Source organism: Miniopterus schreibersii (genome assembly GCF_964146895.1).
Source record: "Miniopterus schreibersii genome assembly, chromosome: X".
In the NCBI taxonomy this organism is placed as follows: domain Eukaryota; kingdom Metazoa; phylum Chordata; class Mammalia; order Chiroptera; family Miniopteridae; genus Miniopterus; species Miniopterus schreibersii.
In genome coordinates, this window is record NC_138104.1 from 59,027,694 (window position 1) to 59,048,137 (window position 20,444).

General features: G+C 39.1%; 1 protein-coding gene and 1 pseudogene across 8 annotated transcripts in view; one reads left to right on the forward strand and one right to left on the reverse strand.

The window, feature by feature from the left end:
• EDA (ectodysplasin A) overlaps positions 1-20,444 on the reverse strand; it is a 383,898-nt gene that overhangs the window by 227,335 nt on the left and 136,119 nt on the right. The window lies entirely within an intron of this gene.
• On the forward strand, positions 4,956-5,519 carry LOC308551845 (ferritin light chain pseudogene; annotated as a pseudogene). Its single transcript has one exon. The product of its transcript is annotated as a ferritin light chain pseudogene (transcript).

Consider the following 20,444-nt stretch of genomic DNA (forward strand, 5'->3'; position numbering starts at 1 on the left):
AATAAGCACATCAAAAGATGTTTTGCCTCATTAGCCATTATAAAAATGCAACTTCAAACCACACCCATCCAAATGGCTAAAATAAAAATTAGCGATGATACCAAATACTTGCAAGGATGTGGAAAACTGGATCACTCATACATTGCTGGTGGGAATAAAAAATAATACAGCTAGCTTGGACAACAATCTGGCAGATTCTTATAAAACTAAGCCTGCAATCACCAGAGGATCCAGCAATTATATCCTTGAGCAATAATCCCAGAGATATGAAAACTCATATTCATACAAAAATCTGTATAAAAATGTTCCTGTAAGTTTAATTTATTCCAGGCAAAAATTGCAAACAGATCAGATATTCTTCAACATGTGAGTGGTTCAAATACAGCAATAAAAGGAATGAACCATTGACACAAAGAGCAACTTGGAACTGTGCTGAATGAAAAAAGGCCAATCTCAAAAGCACATATAATGTATGATTCCTTTTATATGACATTCTAGAAATGTAAAAATTATAGCTGGAGAAAAAAATTAGTGGATATCATGAGTTGGGTATAGAGAAGGGATAGTAATCATGACTAATAAAGGGCAAAAGGAGGGATCCTAATGGTAATCAAATTTTTTGGTATCTTTACCATATAGTTTTGCAAGATTTACCATTGGTGGAAACTGGGTGAAGGGTACACAGGATCTCTCTGTATTATTTTTTACATATACATACCAATCTGCTATTATCTCAAAACAAAAAAAGGCTATTTTAATTTTAAAAGATGAAATAAACACTTTCTCAGAGATACAAAAGCTGAAAAGGAGTTCATCACCAGCATACCCACATGAAGGAATGTTATCTCACATCCTTCATGAAAAAGTTAAATGACAGCTGATAGAAATATGGATCAATAGTACCAGAAATGGCCCAGCTGGTGTTGCTCAGTGGTTGAACATTGACCCATGAACCAAGAAGTCACCAGATCAATTCCCAGTCAGGGAACATGCCTAGATTGTGGGCTCAATCCCTAGTAGGTGGCATGCAGGAGGCAGCCAATCAGTTTCTCTGTCTCATCGATATTTCTATGCCTCTATCTTTCTCCTTTCCTCTCTCTCTAAAATCAATAAAAACATACTTGAGTACCAGAAATGATAATTGCATAGGTAAATACATTTTTTTCTTACTGTTTATACTATAAACCATAATGCAACCACTAACGTAATAAAACAGAATTGTAGCTAATCACTCAACAAAGGCCATGCAGTCAAATCATAACTTTACTCAGTTAAAAAAAAAAAAAAAAGCAGAAAAAAGGGAAGAGGGTACAAAGAATAGATGGGAAAAATAGAAAACAAATGACAAGATGAAGACTTAAACCTAATTGTATCAATGGTCACATTAAATGTAAGTGGTTTAAACACCTCAATTAAAAGGTAGAGAGCTCATGCTTCAGATTTTCCTAAAATCTCTCAAATAAGCAGCATCTGGCCTCAACATGCCCGGTACCTCTCACTAAGTGGCCCCAGGGCCAGCATTAGCAGCATCCAGCCTTGGTTCACAGTTTAGCCTCGATGGGGAAACTCCAAAACCCAACTCAAGTAGCAGCCATATGCAGATCATTTTGGAGTTCATGCCACGTGGCCATGAGCAGAACACAGGTGGCAGTAACCTTGGTCTGCAACTCCCAGGAGGCCCCAGAATTAGTGCACCTGGTGGACAGCTTCAGACCACATCGAAGCACCACCCAACCACCTCCATAAGTGACATATTCAATGGGTAGACTCAACAGGCACCAGAGCTCTGCTGAAATAAGTCCTGATCTACACAGCTGATCCTTCACAGTGGTTGGCAGTCACAGCCATTCCTTGAATACAAACGGTCTTGGGGTAAATCCCTCCCATTGATGTTTCAGCAACAATCAAGGCTCAACTACAACAGGAGGATGTACACAGCCCACACAGGGAAGCTGCCAAAATGAGAAGAGAAAAAAACATGTCTCAAATGAAAGAATAGAACAAAACTCCAGAAAAAGGACTAAACAAAATGGAGACTAGCAATCTACTAGATGCAAAGTTCAAAGTACTGGTATTAAGAATGCTCAATGAACTTAGAGAAAACCTCAACAGCATAAAAAAAAACTAGTCAGAAATGAAGGATGCACTAACTGAAATGAAGAATAATTTATAGGGAACCAACAGTAGAGTAGAGGCCACCGAGATTCAAATCAAGAATTTGGAATATAAGAAAGCAAAAGAGCCCAGCCGGGCGTGGTTCAGCGGTTGAGCATTGACCTAGGATCTAGGCGATTGGGGTTCAATTCCTGGTCAGGGCACATGCCCAGGTTGCAGGCTGCAGCCGATCAATGACTCTCTCATCATTGATGTTTCTATCTCTCTCTCTCCCTCTCCTTTCCTCTCTCTGAAATCAATAAAGATATATTAAAAAAAAAAAAGAAAACTTTAAAAAAAAAAAAAAGAGAAGAGAAAGCAAAAGACACCCAATCAGAACAGCAAAAAGGAAAAAGAATCCAAAGAAATGAGGATAGTCTTAAGGAGACTCCGGGACAACTTCAAGCATACCAACATTCACATCATGGGGATGCTGGAAGGGGAAGAGAGGGAGCAAGAAATTGAAACACTATTTGAAAAAATAATGAGAGAAACTTCCCTAACTTGGTGAAGGAAATAGACGTAGAAGTTCAGGAAGTGCAGAGTCCCAACCAAGATGAACCCAAAGAGGTCCACACCAAGACACATCATAATTAAAATGCCAAAGGTTAAAGACAAAGAGAGAATCTTAAAAGCAGCAACAGAAAAGCAGTTAGTTACTTACGAGGGAGTTCCCATAAGACTGTCAGCTGATTTCTCAAAAGAAACATTGCAGGCCAAAAGGGATTGGCAAGAAATATTCAAAGTGATGAAAAGCAAGGACCTACAACCAAAATTATTCTACCCAGCAAAGCTATCATTTAAAATCAAAAGACGTATAAAGAGCTTCCCAGAAAAAATAAAGCTAAAGGAGTTCATCACCACCAAATCAGTATTACATGAAATGTTAAAGGGTCTTCTTTAAGAAAAAGGAGGGGGAAAAAAAGATTAACAATATGAACAGCAAAATGGCAACAAATACATATCTTTAAAAAGGTAAAGACTGTCAGACTGAATAAAAAAGGAAGACTCAACTATATGAGAAATACACTTTAACTATAAAGATAGAAATAGGTAAAAATTAAAAAGATAAAAAAAATATATCATGCTAACACTACTCAAAAGAAAGCTGGAGTATTTATAGAAATCATACAAAGTAGATTTTAGAGCAAAGAATATAACCAGGAGTCAAAAACACCATTTCATAGTGATAAAGGGGTCACTTAATACAGAGGACAATTCTAAATGCTTATGCACTCAATGGCAGAACTTCACAATGCATAAATTAAAAAACTCTGATAGAATTGCAAGGAAAAATAGACTAACACACAATTATACTCAGAGATTTCATTACTCCTTCCTCAAAAATGGAAAGAATAAGTAGACAGAAAGTCAGTAAAGGAATAGAAGCCTCAATAAAACAAGTCTCAATAAATTTAAAAGTATTCGAATCACACAAAGTATTCTCTCACAAGAATGGAATTAAAAATAGAAACCAAGAACAAAAATATATCTGGCCCTGCTGGGCATGGCTCAGAGTTTGAGCATTGACCTAGGATCCAGGAGATCGTAGTTCTATTCCCGGTCAGGGCACATGCCCGGATTGCAGGCTCAAGCCCTGATCAATGATGATTCTCTCATCATTGATGTTTCTAGCTCTTTCTCTCCCTCTCCCTTCCTCTCTCTGAAATCAATAAAGATATATTAATATATATATATCTGGAAAATAACCAAATAATTGAAAGTTAAATAATGTACTTTTAACTAACCCATGGGTCAAGGAGCAAATCAAAAGGGAAATTAGAAAAATATTTTTATCTGAAGTGATAATAAATATACAGTATACCAGAATCAATAGTTCAAGGGAAATTTATAGCACTTGATACCAATATTAGAAAAGAACAAAAAGTTCTCAAATCAATGATCTCAGTTTCCTACCTTAAGCAGTAAAAGAACAAATTAAATCCACAGAGAAGAAATGTTTGTAGAAATTAACAATTTGATTCTAAATTTTATAAAGAAATGTAGCTCTGGGCAATGTGGCTCAGTTGGTTGGAGTGTAGTCCTGTGCACCGCAAGGTCTCAGGTTCAATTCATGGTCGGGGGTGGATAAGAGGCAACTGATCAATGTTTCTCTCTTGCATGTATGTTTCTCTCTCCTTCCCTCCCTCTCTCTCTTTCAAATCAGTAAGCATATCCTTGGATGAGGATTTAAAAGAAAAAAGAAATGTAAAGCATCTAGAATAGTCAAAACAATTTTGAAAATGAATAATGCTAGATGACTTACACTACTTTGTTCAGAACTTAATATAATACTACGGTAATCAAGACAGTATATTAGTGTGTAAAGAAAGACAAAACAATTTATGAAACATAATAGAGTCCGGAAATAGACCTGTTCTTATATTGTCAATTGATTTTCAACAAACATGCCAAGGCAATATACTAGAAAAGGGTTGTTTATTCAAAAAATGGTGCAGAAACAAATATATATCCATATGCAAAAAATAAATAGACCTTCACTCTTACCACATTTTGTATACAAAATTAAGTCAATATGAATCACAGACCTCAATGTAAGAGCTAAAACTAAAATTTCTACATAAAAACATGGGAGAGGCAGTGTCCTTGGTGATCCCAAATCTGTCTCTTGCTTCGACAGTGTTTGGATGGAACAGACCCAGGGACACTCCTTCTTCCAACTTCTGACCACCCTCCTACATCTTTTCCAGTTACCACCTTCAGAACCATCTTAGCCATCCGCAGCCTCCGAGACCAGCGGACACCATTTTTCGACCTTAACTCCTTATTGCTGAGCAACCATGTGCTCCCATATTTGCCAGAATTACTCCACCGAGGTGGAGGCTGCCATCAACAGCCTGGCCAACCTGCATCTGCTGGCCTCCTACACCTACCTCTCTCTGGGCTTCTATTTTGAATGAGATGATGTAACTCTGGCCACTTCTTCCATGAGTTTGTGGAGAAGCAGCACGAGGGCACTGAGAATCTCTTAAAGATGCAAAACCAGCACTGTGGGCCTCATTATCTTCCAGGACGTGGGAAGCCTTCCTAGGATAAATGGGGCAAAACCCAAGATGCCATGGAAGCTGCCATGGCTTTGGAGAGGAACCTAAACCAGGCCCTTTTGGATCTGCAGGCCCTGGGTTCTGCCTGTGCAGACCCTGGGTTCTGCCTGTGCAGACCCTCATCTCTGTGACTTCCTGGAGAACCACTTTCTGAATGAGGAGGTGAAACTCATCAAGATGGGCAACCACCTGACTAACCTCTGTAGGTTGGCCAGCCCCCATGCTGGGCTGGGTGAGCATCTTTTGGAAAGGCCCACCCTCAAGCATGACAAGGAGCCTTTGGAGCCCCGAGGCCTTTGAGGGGTCCCTCTGCATTCCTCTGGTGTCTGGCTTTTACCTGAGCCTCTCCCTGAAACCCATAGCCATTCTTGTAACCACCCTGGAGCCCTCTCCCATGCAATGGACCAAATGGAAACAATAAAGCTTTTTGTAGCAAAAAAAAAAAACCCAAAAAACAACAAAAACAAACAAACAAACAAAAAACCTTGGGAGAGCCCTAGACAGATTTGCTCAGTGTCTAGAGCATCAGCCCTTGACAGAAGGGTCCTGGGTTTGATTCTGACCAAGGGCACATACCTCTGTTGCAGGCTCAATCCCCTGCCCTGTTGGGGATACTTGCAGAAGGCAAACCAATCAATGTGTCTCTCTCACATTGATGTTCCTCTCCCTCTCTCCCTCCCTCCCCCTTCCACTCTCTCTGAAAAGCAATGGAAAAAGAATTACGTCACTGAGGCATAAGAATTATATCCTCAGGTGAAGATTAAAAATATATATATACATACATATATATATATTAAAAAAAACAAACATGCAAGAAAGTCTCAGTGTCCTTGAGTTTGGCAGATATGTCTTATATATGACAAAACCCCACAAATTATAATAGGAAAAAAAATATTAAATTGAATTTCATCAGTTCAAAATGTTTGCACTTGAGATGAAACCATTGTGAAAAGTTAAAAGCAAGCCACAGACTGGGAGAAATACAGTAAATCCTTGATTTTGTGGACCTTGATTTATCGACTTTGGATTTAAGGGACAAAATTTCCGGTCTGTATGTCATATGTGAAAATTGACCTGTTAATTTTAAAATGCTTTTAACTAGAATTAGCTTATAGTAAAATCAACAGGTTATTTTTGTTACTCATTCACTGTTACTTTTAACAAATTTTATCAAATAGGCTATATGTTGGGAAAAAACACTGTAGTAATTTCACTGACATAAATAAATATTTCTACAATTATAGTATACATTTTTAAATCCAAACGTCACCACTAGTAAACAGTGTTCGGTGATTGATTAGTACATGATCACACTGCATTGCATGCGGTACTTGGTTCTGTTGTCGTGTGGAGTGACTTTCTGCAGGAGTCTTAATTCTGCTGGGCCATGTTCCCACATGCGCTAAGCAATGCCCCAGTCATGTGCATTTGCTTCCTCATGGTGACTGGTGAATGCACACATATACTAGATCTATTCAGTATAAATGTAAAATTACAGTAACATATATAGAAGACTTTTCTGTGAAATTAAACTGTTCATACATACTTAATTTTAATTACACAATGTGTCTACGTAAGTAAAAACAGGTAAAGTAACCAATTTGACAATTTTTTAACATACACATTTGGAAAACTTACTTTATTATATAATGGATTTTGGCTTTAATGTACACCCCCTCACCTAAATTCTGCCATAATATTGAAGTTTTACTGTATTTGCAAAACATGTATCTGACAAAAGACTATGTAAGAAACTCTTACAACTCAACAATAAGATGACAAAGAACTTAATAAAAATAGGCAAAATACTTAGACACTTCACAAAAGAATATATCTGGATAACAAATAAGCACATGAAAAGATATTCAATATCATTAGCCACCAAGGAAATACAAATTAAAATCACTATGAGAAAATACTATGCACCCACTAGAATGAGTGCAATTAAAAAGCCTCATTATTCCAGGTCTTGTCAAGGATGTGGAACTGGAATTTTCATACATTCCTAATGGTTGTGCAAAATTAGTAAGTTTGAAAAAAAATTTTAAAGGTAAATGTATACTTACTCTATGTCCCAAACATTCCACTATCCATTTAGCTAAGAGAAATGAAAGCATATGTAAACAGAAACACTTGAACACAATGTTCATAGCAGATTTATTTGTAATAGCTAAAAATTAAAAACAAATCTAATATCTATCAATAGTTGAAAGTAAAATCAAATTATATATCTATACAATGTAATACTACTCAACAGTAACAAAAGAATGAACTATTTATATACACAATATGAATGAATATGAAAATAATTATGCTGGGTGGAAGAAGCTAGATACTGTATAAATCCATTTATAAAAAAAAAATTCTAGAATCTGCAAAGGAATCATGCTGATGGGAAGTAGATTAGTAGTTGCCTGAGAGAAGAGGAGGTGAGTGTAGGGAATAAAGGGAATATAAAGGGGCAAGGAGAAATTTGAGGGATGATGGATATATTCATTATCTTGATTGCGGTGATGGGTACATGTATCAGATTCTACATTTTAAATATGCTTTACTGTATGCCAATTATACCTCAAAAAAGTGTTAAACTGTAAAAAATGTTATTTGAAATTATGTTACTATTAAGGATTTCTAAGGGTTTAACACCAAGTCGCAAGAAAAGCCAGCTGTTTCTAGCCAAAAGGTCAGGAAAATGGCAGTTCCCACCAAGACAAAACTTTTAGACAGTCACCTCCCTACCCCACCCAAACACCATAGATAAAACTGTGGCCCCACCCACATCAGCTTCAGCAAAGGATGAGTGGGAAACTTAGATTTCCACTTTAACACAGCTATAAGTGGGTACACCTACTATCTCCCACTGGGGAGGTGCCAGAGAAAACTGAGTGAAGATCTGGGACCATCATCCGTACTTAAAAGTAATGAGGTTCCCCCTCTTTGCTGTCAGAAACCATTTGGGAAGCCTGGCCTTCCACCCCCATGGAATGGTAAAAAGGCACTCCTCCCCCTCCCTGCCAGGATGCTATCAGTAGAGGTCTACTGGGGAGTCAACTCGCACCTATGCCTCTCAATAATGAGGCATCCTCTCCCTGATGAGATTGTGAAAGAAGGTTGAGTGAGAAACGTAGACATCCATGCCCACCTGACAGGAAACATGCAGTGTCCCCTTCCCCCATAGGTGCAATTTAGAGGAAGCCTACCAAAACAAATTTAAATAAGACCCAGAAGTTATAGCATAATACCCAAAATGTATAGGATTTAATTGAAAATCACTCATCATACCAAAAAAAAAACAGGAAAAGCATCAACAGAAAAAGAAAAGATAGTCAATAGACCCCAAAACTGACAAGAGAGGAGAATCATCTGAGTAGGATTATAAATCAGATATCATAATTTTTCAAGAAGCAATTATGGGTGGATGACTAAGATGGCGGTGCTGTGAGATGCAGCAGTGCCCCCGCTCCCAGCCACGGCCTTGATTTCCTCCTAAAATCCTACATAACCAGCTTGAAAAAAAACAGAGAAACATACCTGAGTGGACGAAGTGTGAGTGGGGAGCACTGAAGGAACATCACGGAGTCCGGTAAGAGAGGGGGGTCATAGGCAGGGAGAGTCCCCCCGGAAGCTTGTGCTGGGCTCCGAGCCTGGAGCCTTGGAGGCTGCAAAGCTCCCCCCCTTGGGAGTTTGGACCAACCTCCAAAAGCGGGGACCCCACACCCAGAGCTACCAGAGGAGAAGGAGCGCCCCACCCACAGGGCAGAGGGACCCAGGGGAGTGGTGAGTCCCAGAGGGAACAGCGTCTTCCTAGGAAACAAAGCCTCTAGTGGCAGCTGCGAGCCCTGTCTGGTGCTCGGGGTGCTGACCATAGGGAAGGTTGTCCCAAGGTCTGTGGCACCCAAGTGGTGAGGGACCAGAGGACTGTGCTGAGCACCTGCACACAGGGACCCTCTGCCTCCCTGTGGGGCACTGTGTTGAGCCCCAGAAAGCGCTCAATCTGCGCGATGCGGAGGTGGGGAGGGCTCCCCACCCTGAGCTCCCGGTGCCAAGAGGTTGGGATGTGTGACCGGCCCTGAGGGGCCCCGTGGTGGCACGTGAAGCCACTCCAGCTTTGCTCAGACCAGCAGTGTGGAGAGCTGCATGGAGCTGACTTTGGGTACCCTCCCGCTGGGTGCCTTGAAGCAAGGGCGGCGGGACTTTGCAGGGCACACTTTCTGCCTGTGTGTTGCTTTGTGCATTTGCGACTTTGATTGCGGAACTGGTTCCCACCTTCCTGGCATGCACTGCACACACAGACCAGCAGAAGCTGCCACTGGGGTCTGGGCTGCAGATGACCTGAGGGGTGGGCCTGGTGTGACCAGCCAACCAGAGCTGAGCAGGGAGGGGTGGAGCCTGCCTGCCTCCCCTGCATCCAGGAGCGCCACCCCCAATAGGAAAGAGGTGGGTCCAGCTCCCTGAGGCCCCAGACACCCCCTCCGGGCACAGTCCTGAGGGGGAAGGGAGAGCAGCTCACAAGAGGACTTTACAAGAATAAGACTCTCAGGGACTGCTTTTGGGAACTGGAGGAAACCCTGAAAACCCCTGCTGGGGGCTGGGCAGGCAAAGGGCTCACCAGAATATGTCCTGAATTGAACCCACTTAGCTCAGGCTGCTGAAATGGCCCATACAGAAAAGGCAACAGGATGAAATCAATCTGAAGCTGCAGCAGGCCAGAGCCTGGGGAACTAGAATCAGAGGACAGGGTAGGGACTGAGGAGCTGGAGGTGGAGCAGAGACTAACTCCCACAGAGAGAGCTCCGGACAGTGACACCTTTAAGGAAAGTGATACCCTGGGCTACACTAGCCACCCTGCACCCTAAAGACTCTACAGAAGACTCTGGAGTAAGACCAGGCAACTACAAGGTTGCAAAGCAGCTGACAAGAGGAGGTGGCCCACGGAGAGCCTCAGAACAACCATCTACCTAAGGACACCGGAGTGAAACCTAGATGGCTCCTCACACTGCGGTGATACACAAGTACCTCCCAGGAGAACTGAAATCACAAAAAACAGTGACCCTCAGACAACATAAGTTACCCAGAAGAAACTCACCTGATTGACTTCCTTTTGTTCTGCTGTTTTTTTGTTTGGTTTGGTTTTGGTGTTTTCGGTTTTTGGGTTTTTTTGTTTGTTTTTTGTTTGTGGGTTGGCTTATTTTTTCTCTTTTCTCCTTAGGAAGAAGAGAAAGGGGAGAAAATTTGTTTTTTCCTCTTTTTTAAATTATATAAAAATATATATATATATTTTTTAATTTTGTTTTAAACATACTTTTAACTAAATTTTTTTTCTACTCTTTTTTATAAAAGAATTTTGTCTTGCTTAGCTTCTTTTTGGTTTTGTTTTGGTTATTTGCTTTGTTTTCTTCTATCCTTGCTTCTACTATCAAGACTTTCTTGATATCCCTGCTGAACGACTGGGACTTTATCATTAATACCAAGTTTACTGCTTTCCTCTATAGTTTCCCCCAAATCTCATACCAGACTCCCTGCCTGCCTCGCCTTTATCTCTCTCTCTCTCTCTCTCTCTCTCTCCCCTCAATCCATTGGCATAACTTTTTTCTTCTTTCTTTTTCTACTTTTCTTTCATTCTTTCATTGTGCTCCCTTTTGTCTTCTTGTCCGATTGTTAGTTTCTCTTATTCTCTTTATTGTATTTTTGTCTTCTCATTTTCAACAATTATCTTATTCTTATTATCTCCCTTAATGTTTTGCTGGTCCTTCTTTCAGAATCTTTTCTTTGCCTCTGTTATTTCCCAGTAGCTTTTATATTTTTTTACATTTTAGTTTATTATTATTTTCTAAATTTTCACCAATATTAAAAACAATATACATCTCTCTCTCTCTAAGTGTTACTTTTCCTTCTCTTTCTTTTCTTTAAGCATTCTTTTGTGCATGTGTGTGTATATGTGTGTGTTCTCCCTGCATTCTCCCAGTTCTATTTTCACGTGGGTTGTTTTCATTGTGACTGTCAAGATATTTTGTAAGATGCCCCTTGTTTCCTGGAACTTTAGTTGTGTATTGCCCTGCCTTGCCAGCACCCGTACAACAGCTTACACGTTGAGGTTGGGGCTGAGACACAGTTAGCCAACTTCAGAGGAGGGTCCTCCCAAGGACTGATCAAGGACAATCTAGACCCAAGCACAACAGGAGACCATAAAGAAACCACAAAACGAGCACCCACAAGAGGGACACGGTTAGAGCAGAGAGCTCAGAGGTGTAGAAAAACACACCTCTGGGCTCCACTGGACCCACAAGACAAAATCCCATCCCACAAGACTGGGAGACAGCAAATATATCTAATATATAGATACAAGCACTAAGACCTACCAAAATGGGGAGACAAAGAAACAATTCACAAATTAAAGGAAACATTGCCAGAAAAAGACTTTGATGAGATGGAGTTAAGCAAGTTATCAGATATGCAGTTCAGAGTATGGATGATGAAGATGTTCAAGGAACTTAAGAAGACTCTAGATGATAAGACTGAGAACCATAGTGAAAACATGAAAAAAGAGATACATACCATAAATAAAACTCAGACAGAGATAAAGAATACTGTATCTGATATCAAGAATGCACTGGAAGGAATTAAAAGAAGGCTCAATGAAGCACAGAATAGAATAAGTGACTTATAAGACAAGGTAGAGAAAATCACACAATTAGAGCAGTGAAAAGAAAAAACACTTAAAAAGCATGAGGACAGTATAAGGGAACTTTGGGACAACATGAAGCAAAACAACATTCACATTATAGGAGTCCCAGAGGGGGAGGAAAGACAGCAAGGGATAGATAACTTGGTGGAGGAAATAAGGATAGAAAACTTCCCTAGGCTGGCGAAGGAGAAGCCACACAAGTTCAGTAAGCACAGAGGGTTCCAAACAAGAGGCACCCAAAGAGACCCACTCCAAGACACATGATAATTAAAATGGCAAATGGAAAGGACAAAGAGAAAATATTAAGGGCTGCAAGAGAGAGACAAGCAGTAACCTACAAGGGAATCTGCATAAGGCTGACAGCTGATTTCTCAACACAGACTCTTCAGGCCAGAAGGGAGTGGCATGAAGTTCTGCAAGTAAGGAAAAGCAAGAACATGCAACCAAGATTGCTTTTTCCAGCAAGGCTATCATTTAAATTTGAAGGAGAAATAAAAAGCTTCCCAAACAAAAAAAGGCTAAAGGACTTCAGTACCATCAAACTAGCATTTCAAGAAATGCTAAAAGGCCTGCTTTAAGAAAAAGAAAGAATAGTGAGAGAAAGGTACATCAGCATAAAGGAGAAAAATGGCATTAAATAAGTTGATATCAATAGTAATTTTAAATGTAAATGGAATAAATGGGCCAATCAAAAGACAAAAGGTAGCTAAATGGATAAGAAAACAGGACACAAATATATGCTGTCTACAAGAGACTCACCTGAGAGCAAAAGACTCACACAGGCTAAAAGTGAAGGGATGGAGTAAAATATTCCATGCAAATGGAAAGGAAAAGAAAGCTGGAGTAGCAATTCTTATTTCTGACAAAACAGACTTCAAAATAAAAACCATAACAAGAGACAAAGATAGCCACTACATATTACTAAAGGGATCAATCCAACAGGAGGAAATAACTCTTAAGAACATTTATGCACTCAATACAGGAGGACCTCAATATATAAAATATCTCTTGGGGGACTTCAAAGGGGAGATTGACAGCAACACAATCAAGTGGGGGACTTTAACACCCCACTGTCAGCATTGGACAGATCATCAAGAAAAAAATCAACAGGGAAATGTAGACCTTAAATGAATCACTAGACTTAATGTATTTAATTGACATTTATAGAACATTTCACCCAAAAGCAGCAGAATACACATTCTTCTCAAGTGCACATGGAACATTCTCAAAAATAAACCACATGTTAGGGCACAAAGCAAGTCTCTATAAATATAAGAAGATTGAAATCATATCAAGCATCTTCTCAGATCACAATGCCATGAAACTAGAAATCAACCACTATAAAAAAACTGAAAAATATTCAAACACATGGAGGCTAAATAGCATGTTATTAAACAATGAATGGGTTACCAAGGAGATCAAGGAAGAAATCAAACACTTCACAGAAAGTAACGAAAATGAACAGACAACAACCCAAAACCTATGGGACACGGCGAAAGCAGTCTTGAGAGGAAAATTCATATCATTACAGGCCCATCTCAAGAAACAAGAAAAAGATCTAATGAACCATCTAACACAACAACTAAAAGAACTAGAATGAGAAGAGCAAGGAAAGCCCCAAGGAAGTAGAAGGAAGGAAACAATAAAAATCAGAGCAGAGATTAATGACATAGAGACTAAAAAAAAATACAAAAAATCAATGAAACCAATAGCTGGTTCTTTGAAAAGGTAAATAAGATTAATGCACCTTAGCCAGACTCACTAAGAAACAAAGAGAGAGGAGCCAAATAAATAAAATCAGAAATGAAAGAGGCGATATAACAACTGATCCAACAGAAATACAAAGGATTGTAAGAAAATATTATGAGCAACTGTATGCCAACAAATTGGAAAATATAGGGGAAATGGAGAAATTCCTAAAAGCATGCAACATTCCAAAGCTGAATCAAGAAGAGGCAGAAAACCTGAATAGGCTGATAATAACTAATGAAATTGCAGCAGTAATCAAAAAACTCCCAGCAAACAAAAGTCCTGGTCCACATGGATTTACAGGCGAGTTTTACCAAACATTCAAAGAAGAATTAACACCTATTCTATTCAAAATATTCCAGAAAATTCAAGAGGAGGGAAAACTCCCAAACTCTTTTTATGAGGCCAGCATCACCCTAATCCCAAAACCAGATTAAGATGCTACAAAGAAAGAAAATTACAGGCCAATATCTCTGATGAACATAGATGCTAAAATCCTCACTAAAATACTAGCAAACCGGATCCAGCAATACATTAAAAAGATCATACATCATGACCAAGTGTGATTTATTCCGGGGATGCAAGGCTGGTACAACATCCGCAAATCAATAAATGTGATACATCACATAAACAAAATGAAGGACAAAAATCATATGATCATATCAATAGATGCAGAAAAAGCATTTTACAAAATCCAGCACCCATTTCTGATAAAAACTCTCAGCAAAGTGGGAACAGAGGGATCATACCTCAACATAATAAAGGCCATACACGACAGACCTACAGCCAACCTCATACTCAATGGGCAAAAACTAAAACCATTTCCATTAAAAACCGGAACAAGACAGGGATGTCCACTTTCACCACTCTTATTCAACATAGTACTGGAAGTCCTCGCCATAGCCATCAGACAGGAAGAAAACATAAAAGGTATCCAAATTGGAAAGGAGGAAGGAAAACTTTCATTATTTGCAGATGACATGATATTGTACATAGAAAACCCTAAAGACTCCATCAAAGTACTACTAGATTTGATAAATGAATTTGGCAAGGTAGCTGGATACAAAATCAACATCCGGAAATCAATGGCATTCTTATACACCAACCATGAACTTTCAGAGAGAGAAACTAAAAAAGCAATACCATTTACCATTGCAACTAAAAAAATAAGATACTTAGGAATAAACTTAACCAAGGATGTAAAAGACCTGTACTCAGAAAACTACGTGACACTGAAAAAAGAAATAGAGGAAGATTTAAACAAGTGGAAGAAGATACCATGCTCATGGATTGAAAGAATTAATATCATTAAAATGTCTATACTACCCAAAGCAATTTATAGATTCAATGCAATTCCTATTAAAATACCAACAGCATATTTCACAGACCTAGAACAAACATTTCGAAAATATATATGGAACCGAAAAAGACCCCGAATAGCTGCAGCCATCTTGAGAAAAAAGAACAGAATCGGAGGGATCACATTACCGGAATTAAACTGTATTACAAAGCCACTGTAATCAAAACGGCCTGGTATTGGTACAACAACAGGCATATAGATCAATGGAACAGAACAGAGACCCCAGAAATAGACCCACGTCATTATGGTTAGTTAATATTTGACAAAGCAGGCAAGATATTACATTGGAGAAAGACAGTGTGTTCCATAAATGTTGTTGGGTAAATTGGTCAGGTACACACACAAAAATGAAACTAGCCCACCAACTTACACCATGCACAAGAATAAATTCAAAATAGATAAAATTGATCCTAGATGGCAGCAGATTTAGTGGAAGCTACACTGATACTCTCTGATGACCAAAGTGAAATTACAATTGAAATATAGAAAAACAACCCTGAATAATCAACTGCAACTGAAGACTACTAGCTGGAGAGCACCCCCATAATCAAGGACAAAAAGTGAAGACCACATAGACTGGTAGGAAGTGTGGAGGCATGAGACAGCTGCTGGGCTCCTATGGGCAGCAGCTGAAGGTTTGGAGAGATATCTCAGTTGTGGGGGGTTCCCACTGAGGACTCTGGGGCCTAACAAATCAAGTTGGGCTCCCCAACCCAGAGCACCAGAACTGAGAAAGGTGCTGACAAAACATCTGGCTGTAAAAAGCAGTGAGGTTTCTGTCTGCCAGGGAGAAAGGGCTGGAAATGCAGTCACCTTCTTAAAGGGCCAATACACAAAGTTTCATGTGCAGTCACTCACCATAGGTTCCGGCAAAGGGTAGGCAGAGTGGACTAGAGCTGTGTGACGAGAATCCAGTGTGGCTGGCTGAGGGAACAGATCTCAGAGGGCACCCATCCGGACCCTGGTGCTGAATCATTTCCCCATACAGCAGTGAACATATTTCTCAGGCAGACATCTACCTTTCAAGCAGATTTTGCCTGTGGGAGAAGCAATTCCTCACCTTGCTGGAAAACCTCTGTGGAGGTTTCTACAGAGTGAAGCTCATTAAGAGACTGAATAACAGCCTCTGGGTTCTTTGAGTCTTTGTCTGATTTACTTCTGGACCCAGGACTTGCAAAAGCAGAATCTGGTGCACATCTTGGCCCTATACAAATACATCCTGTCCCAGCAGAGGAAACCAGAAGCTGTGGAGTGTGGAAAACTTCAAACAGGGTATTCAAGGCCAGTCATAAACAACATCTGACATTGGCCTGCACCAGAAACTCTCCAAAAAAAACTGGGAGTACTAGCAGATCTACCTAATACATAGAAACAAATCCAAACAGGCAGCCAAAATGGGGAGTCCAAAAAAAAAAAAAAAAAAAGTCCCAAATGAAAGAACAAAAGAATTCACCGGAAGAGGAGCTAAAAGAAAGGAGATAAGCAATCTATCAGATATACAGTTCAGAATACTGATCAAAAAGATGCTCCAACAGCATGAAAAAAGATACATGAACTATGAAGGAAATTAAGAATTACATAGAAGAAACAAACAACAACATTGGAAGGAATGAACAGCAGATTAGGGGAAGCTGAGGATCAGATCAGTGAATTAGAAGACAGGGTAGAAAAAAATCACTCCATCAGAGAACCAAAGAGAAAAAAAACAATTAAAAAATAGGAGAGTCCAGCCGGGCGTGGCTCAGCGGTTGAGCATCAACCTAGGATCCAGGCGATCAGGGTTCAATTCCCGGTCAGGGCACATGCCCAGGTTGTGGGCTGCAGCCGATCGATGACTCTCTCATCATTGATGTTTCTGTCTCTCTCTCTCCCTCTCCTTTCCTCTCTCTGAAATCAATAAAGATATATTTAAAAACAAAATAGGAGAAAAATTTAAGGGCGCTGTGGGACAGTATAAAACATAATATTCACATCACAGGAATGCTAGAAGAGTTTGAAAGTAAGCAAGGGTTAGAGAACCTGTTTGAAGAAATAATGGCAGAAAACTTCCCTAACCTGGTCAAGAAAAAATTCACACAAGTTCAGGAGGCACAGAGACTCCCAAGCAAGTAGAACCCAAAGAGGCTCATGCCCAGACACATCATAATTAAAATGCCAAGAATTCAAGACAAAGAAAGTATCTTAAAGGTAGCAAGGGAAAAGCAATCTATTACCTACAAAGGAGTTACCATAAGGCTGTCAGTTAATTTCTCATCAGAAAATCTACAGGCCAGAAGGGAATGGCATGAAGTATTCAAAGTAATGCAAAACAAGGATCTGAAACCAGGACTACTGTATCCAGCAAGGCTATCATTAAAAATAGATGGTGAAATAAAGAGCTTTCCAGAGAAAAAAGGCTGAAGAAATTTATCACCACCAAACCAGCATTGCAAGAAATGTTAAAGGGGTTGCTGTAATAAAAAGTTGGAATAGAGAGAATGAGAAACATAGGCATAAAGAAATAAAATGGCAATAGATAAGCACCTATCAATAATAACTTTAAATATAAATGAATTAAATGTCCCAATCAAAAGACATAGGGTAGCTGAATGGATAAGAAACAAGACCCAAATATACGCTGTCTACAAGAGGCCCACCTCAGAACAAAAGACTCACACAGGCTGGAAAAACAAACAAATTTCTGGATGACTTTAAAGGGAGATGGACAGCATAGTAGGGGACTTTAGCACCCCACTGACTTTACTGGATAGATTGTCCAGACAAAATATCAACAAGGAAACAGTGATTCTTAATGAGACACTAGATCAGATGCATTTAATTGACATTTATACAATATTCGCCTCCCAAGCTGTTGAATATGCATTCTCCTCAAGGGCACATGGGACATTCTCTAGGATAGACTACATGTTAGGACACAAAACAAATCTCTACAAGTTCATGAAGATTGAAATCATATCAAACATCTTCTCAGACATTTACACAATGTAATCCTATGTAGCTATAAAAACGAAGGATCCCTTACCCTTTGAGACAGCATGGTGGGACCTGGAGAGTATTAGGCTAAGTGAAATAAGCTACTCAGAGAAAGACAAGCGTCGTCAGAGAAAGACAAATGTCACATGATCTTACTCATATATGGAATCTAATGAACAAAATAAACCAATGAACAAAATAGATCCAGAGACATAGAAGCATGGAACAGACTGATGAATCTCAGAGGGAAGGTGAGGGTGGGTGGTTGGTTGGGGAGAGATTAACATAAAAATTTATATGCATATATGCGTAACTCATGGACACAGACAACAGTGTGGTGAAGACCTGGGGGAGTGGTACAGGGGGATGGGTATGGGGGGAGGGAATCAATGGGGGGAAAAGGGAACATTAGCAATACTTTGAGCAATATAGATAAATTAAGAAGAAACAAACTAACAAAAAAGCCAAAATGGACAAAACACTTAAATGTAAGTTGTAGAACCATAAAAATCCTAGAAGAACACATAGGCAGTAAAGTCACAGACACCTCAGATAGAGGAATTTTCACTGATACATCTCCTAGGGCAAGAAAAACAAAGAAAAAAATAAACAACTGGGACTACATCAAACTAAAAAGCTTCTGCACAGCAAAAGAAACCATCCTCAAAATGCGAAGGGAACCCATGGTTTGGGAGAACATATTTGCTAATGATACATCTGATAAGAGGTTAATTTCCAAAATATACAAAGAACTCATACAACTCAACAAGAGGAAGACAAACAATCCAATTTAAAAATGGACAAAGGATCTGAATAGACACTTCTCCAAAAAGGACATACGGATGGCCAATAGGCATATGAAAAAATGCTCAATGTCACTAATCTTATCAGAGAGATGCAAATTAAAACCACAATGAGGTTTCATTTCACACCTGTCAGAATGGCTATCATCAACAAATCATCAAATGACAAGTACTAGGATGGATGTGGAGAAAGGGGAACCCTAGTACACTGCTGGGGGGAATACAGACTGGTGCAGCCACTATGACAAACAGTATGGAGGCTTTTTCAAAAACTAAAAATGGAACTGCCATTTTACCCAGTGATCCCACTTCTAGGAATATATCCTAAGAATCACAAAACACCAATCAGAAAGAATATATGCACCCGTATCTTCATAGCAGCATCATTTACAATTGCTAAGACCTGGAAACAGACCAAGTACCCATTAACAAATGAGTGGATAAAAAAGCTGTGGGACATTTATATCATAGAATATTAAGCAGCTATAAAAAAGAAGGATCTCTTACCCTTTGGGACAGCATGGGTGGACTTGGAGAATATTATGCTAATTGAAATAAGCCAGGCAGAGAAAGACAAATATCACATGATCTTATTTATATATGGAATTTAAGGAACAAAATAAATTGACGAACAAGATAGGACCACAGACATGGAAGCATGAAACAGACTGATACATCTCAGAGGGCAGGCAAGAAGGAAGGTGAGAAGAGATTGACCAAAGAACTTATAAGCATGTATGCACAGCCCATGGACACAGACAAAAGACAGGGGAAGAACTGGTGAGGGGTGAGAGATGGGAGAGGGTGGTAAAGGGGAGAAAATGGGGGACATCTGTAATACTTTCAACAATAAATAAATTTTTAAAAAAAGGTTATATTAAAGTATTTTAATATTTTACATTAAAATTTATAGTAAATATTTTTATTTTATAATTATATATTATTTTTATAATTTATGTTCAACTATATTAAAGATTATGAATTATCTTAACATAAAATGTTTAAAAAGAAATAAAAAATAAAATCAAGACACTGGAAATAACTAGAAGCACAATTCAACAAACATGAATGATGGTTTTGAATTATGAGTAAGATTCTGCAGGCTAGAGAGACATCCTAGAGTGGGAGAACAAAAGTGCTATACTTCATAATCATCCAAACTACATAGTAGCAATTCATTGACTATGAAAGAGAAATAGAATTGAGGGTTACTCTAATTCAATCATAGCTTATTTGTCACTATAGAATGGGCATTTCCCAACTAGGGAACATTATGTTTTGGACAACAAAACCGACAGAACAATGCTGGCAATATAGTAAGCTATCAATATTTGGGGAAGAACTGAATGGTTAAGCCAGTTCCCTTCTTATATATGTCACTGTTGTTATATTCTCTCAAAGCCTTAGAAAACTTTTTTGGGGGGGGATATTTGGTGATAAATTACTGTTCTTCTCCTTAGCATGGAGTGTTTATAGAATTTTTTTCTTCTAGAAATGAAATAGATTAAAACCCACTGTTCCAAAGCAGCAATTTCTAATTGTTAGGCGGTACCATCCCTATGACAATTTAATTTGGGGCTCTTGTCCAAATCATTTTAAGTTTAAGTTTCTTCAAATTAATTTGGGTTTGAGAATTTCACACTAACCACTGAGAT